The 4,561-nt window shown below is 39.9% G+C and overlaps 1 pseudogene; it reads left to right on the forward strand.

Annotated features, from left to right (window-relative positions):
* The first annotated feature begins 971 nt into the window (after positions 1 to 971).
* On the forward strand, positions 972 to 3,047 carry LOC122450060 (annotated as a pseudogene).
* The last annotated feature ends 1,514 nt before the right edge of the window (positions 3,048 to 4,561 follow it).

The following is a 4,561-nucleotide window of genomic DNA, read 5'->3' on the forward strand; positions in this document are numbered from 1 at the left end:
CAACAGAACCAGAATTTTTCTCCCTTTCAAGGTTATGGAGAAGGAAACTGAGCAAATAAATTGAATTTAAATAATGAAAGAGATGGGTCTAATATTTAATAAGCATGTCTACCTAGGCTAAAATATTTAATCCTTTCAAAGCCATCTTTCAGAGGCATGTGTGTGTGTGTGTGTGCACGCTAAGTCACTTCAGTCATGTTTGACTTTTTGTGACCCTATGGACTGTAGTCTGCCAGGCTCCTCCATTCAAGGGATTCTCCAGGCAAGAATACCGGAGTGGGCTGCCATGCCCTCCTCCAGGGGATCTTCCCAATCCAGGGATCAAACCCAGGTCTCTTACGTCTCTTGCATTGGCAGATGGGTGCGTTACTAGTAGCACCATGTCAGATGGAAGCCCATCTGAGGCACAGGTGTTATTTTATACTTTATAGGTAAAGAAACTGAGGCTTAGGAATTTAAGCAGCTAACTGAAGGTGGCACAGCCAGAGAGTGGCAGGAGCTGGATGCAAACCTAGGTATATTTTATGTGTATATTTCTTATTCCAAATTCTGGGCTCCTTCCTCACGCATTTTAGTTAACACTGGAGCCATTTTACAGATAAGAAAACTGATCATTAGCTTTTTCTATCCTTTGACAGGTAAGAAAACTGCAACTCCTAGTAGTTAAGCTTTTTCCCAAAGTTACATAATTTCTTAATGCCACAGAATTCAAACCTACTTTTTCACAACAGATTGGCTGCCAGGACACAAGCATCACAACTAAATCTAAGCCAAAATGGGAAGGAAAAAGACTCATGTCAATATTGTTCTCACTAGACAGAGATTACAGCAAGTCTACACCACAAGATCTACAAACAGGGTGGTATCAACAAAAGAACCATAGAAAAAATTTGAGAAGGAGGTGACTGATACACGATAGGATTTCTTCAAGTATGCCTGGATCTTGGACAAAATGAAAGCTGCATGTGGGCATGGTATCATCATTGATATTTCCCTGTAGAAATTCAAGACCAGCAAGTAGTATCACTGATGCCCTGGAACACAGAGACTACCAAAAGCATGACAATAGGCACAGGTTAGGCTGACTGTGCTGTCCTGACTGTTGCTGCCGGTGTTGGTGAAGTTGAAGCAGGTATCTCCAAGAATGGGCAGACCCGTGAGGGTGTTCTCTTCTGGCTTATAAACTGAGAGTAAAACAACTAATTATTGGTATTAAAATGGATTCCACTGAGACACCCGGCAGCCAGAAGAGATACGAGGAAATCATTAAGGAAGTCAGCACCTACATTAAGAAAACTGGCAAAAGCTCCAACACAGTATCATTTGTACCAGTTTCTGTTTGGAATAGTGACAGCATACTGCAGCCAAGTGCAAACACGCTTTGGCTCAAGTAATGGAAAGTCACTCATAAAAATGACAATGCCAGTGAAACCATGCAGCTTGAACCTCTGGATCCTGCCACCAACTCTTGCATCTGACAGACCCTTGCATCCACCCCTCCAGAGTGTCTACAAAATTGGTGGTATTGGTACTGGCCCTGTGGAGACCGGTATCCTCAAACCCAGCATAATGGTCACATTTACTCTAGTCAACATTACAACTGAAGTCAGATCTTTTGAAATGCATTGTAAAGCTTTGAGTGAATGACACAAATAGTGGAAAATTCTTAAAGAGATGAGAATACCAGACAACCTTACCTGCCTCCTGAGAAACCTGTACATAGGTCAAGAAACAACAGTTAGAATTGGACATAGAACAATGAATGGATTCAAAACTGGAAAAGAAGTACACCAAGGCTGTATATTGTCACCCTGCTTATTTAACTTCTATGCAGGGCACATCATGCGAAATGCCTGGCTGGATGAATCACAAGCTGGAATCAAGATTGCCAGGAGAAATATCAATAACCTCAGATAAGCAGATGAGGCAGATACCACCAGTATGGCAGAAAATGAAGAAGAACTAAAGAGCCTCTTGATGATGGAAAAGAGAAGAGTGAAAAAGTTGACTTTAAATTTAACATTCAAAAAACGAAGTTCATGGCATCCAGTCCCATCACATCATGGCAAATAGATGGAGAAACAGTGGAAATGGTGATGGATTTTATTTTCTTGGGTTCAAAAATCACTGCATACAGAGACTGCAGCCTTGAAATTAAAAGACACTTGCTCTTTGAAAGAAAAGCTATGACAAACCTAGACAGCATATTAAAAAGCAGAGACATCACTTTGTCAACAAAGATCTGTATAGTCGAAGCTATGGTTTTCCCAGTATGGATGTGAGAGCTGGACCATAAAGAAGACTGAGTGCCAAAGTATTGATATTTTTGAACTGTGGTGCTGGAGAAGACTCTTGAGAGTCCCTTGGACTGCAAGGAGATCCAACCAGTTAATCCAACAGGAAGTCAACCTGAATATTCACTGCAAGGACTGATGTTGAAGCTGAACCTCCAATACCTTGGCCATCTGATGTGAAGAGCCGACTCACTGGAAAAAACCCTGATGCTAGGAAAGATTGAGGCAGGAGGAGAAGAGGACGACAGAGGATGAAACGGGTAGATGGCATCATTGACTCAATGGACAGGAGTTTGAGCAAACTCCTGGAGATAGTGAAGGACAGGGAAGCCTGGAGTGCTGCAGTCTCTGGTGTCACAGAGAGTCAGACATGACTTAGTGACTGAACAAGGACAACTTTCTAGGGACAAGATGGGCTTCAATGTCAAGAACACGTCTTTCAAAGATGTTGGTTGTAGCAGTGTGACCGGTGAAAACATAAATGACCCACCAGTGGAAACAGCTGGCTTCACAGCTCAGGAAATTATCCTATGGCATCCAGTCCCAATCACTGCCGGCTCTGCCCTTGTGCAGGGCTGTCACATAGCTCGTGTTGCTTCCAAGTTTGCTGCACTGAAGAAGAAGGTTGATTATTATTCTGGGAAGAAACTGGAAAGTGGCTCCAAGTTCTGTAAAGCTGGTGACACTGGCATGGTTCATATGGTTCCTAGAAAGCTCGTGCATTTTGAGAGCTTTTCTGACAGTCCTCCTTAGGATTTCGCTGCTTGTGACATGAGACAGATGGCTGTCTTGAGTGTCATTAAGCAGTGGATGAGAAAACAGCTGGAGCTAGGAAGATCACTAAGTCTACCCAGAAAGTTCACAAAACTAAGTGAATAATATGCCTAATGCCTGCCACCCCAGTCTTAATCAGTCCTTAAGTGTGGAAGCATATTCTCAGAACTGTTTGCTTCTGTTGGCCATTTAAGTTTAAAGGTAAAAGACTTGTTAATGGTAATGCATTATAAAACTTTAGAAGGAAAAGCAAATGTGTTGTGGACTGCTTGTGTTTTTGTGTGTATGGAAAGTTTAAGTTGTCAGTTTTTCAAATCAGCAATGTTTTTGGCCTTTTTTGAAAATTTTTTATTGGAGTATAGTTGATTTACAATTTCTGTTAGTTTCTGATATACAGTAAATATAATAGCTTTGAAACATATACATTACCATATGTAAAATAGCCAGTACAAATTTGATGTATGATGCAAGGAACAAAAAGCCAATGTTCTATGATAACCTAGAGGGGTGGAATGGGGAGGGAGGTGGGTGGGGAGGTTCAAGAGGAAGGGGCCATATGTATACCTAATGCTGATTCATGTTGATGTATGGCAAAAAACCACCACACTATTGTAAAGTAATAATCCTCTAATTTAAAAAATACAATATAAAAATAAATAAAATCAGTAATATCTAATGGAAACAAGTTGACCAAAAAGCTGTTATAAAAGTTGGAGACACATTAAAACAGAGTTTATTGAGAAACCTATATCCTCTTTTGGTCAAGACTGTAAATCACTATAGTACTACTGTTGCTAAGTCGCTTCAGTTGTGTCTGACTCTTAGCAACCCCATGGACTGCAGCCCACCAGGCTCCTCCATCCACGGGATTTAAAAGACTTAAGTAAGAATTTCCTATAATCTATTTTTGGTGTTTTACCTGCTGAAACCAAAATTTGATAATTCTGGATTAACTTTTTTTCTGAGTAGGAATTTTTCTCTTTTCTCCTTGTCTAAGAGGAAGAATCAGTTATATATTTTAAGGACACAGTGAAAAGCTGTGGGAGGGGGTCTGTTGGTTGCAAACTTTCATAGGTTAGGACAGATAAGCAAAAAGAATTTTTTATAGATAAGAGCTTATAAAAAGACCACATTCATGTATCTGGTAAAGATGAAAATTCTAATTTGAAAAGATACATGCACCCCCATGTTTATAGCAGCAAATATTTACAATAACCAAGACATGGAAGCAACCTAAATGCCCATTTAATGGGCAATAAATGACAGCTCTGTCAATGGGCATTTAGATTGCTTCCATATAGTGGAATATTACTCAGGCATGAAAAACAATGAAACATTGCCATTTGTAGCAACATGGATGTACCTAGAAGTTATCATACTAAGTGAAGTCAATTAGACAAAGACAAATACCATATGATATCACTTATCTGTGGAATCTAAAAAGAATGATTAAAATGAACTTATTTACTAAACAAAAATAAACTCACACACAT

This window comes from Cervus canadensis, chromosome 11, assembly GCF_019320065.1.
Source record: "Cervus canadensis isolate Bull #8, Minnesota chromosome 11, ASM1932006v1, whole genome shotgun sequence".
NCBI lineage: Eukaryota > Metazoa > Chordata > Mammalia > Artiodactyla > Cervidae > Cervus > Cervus canadensis.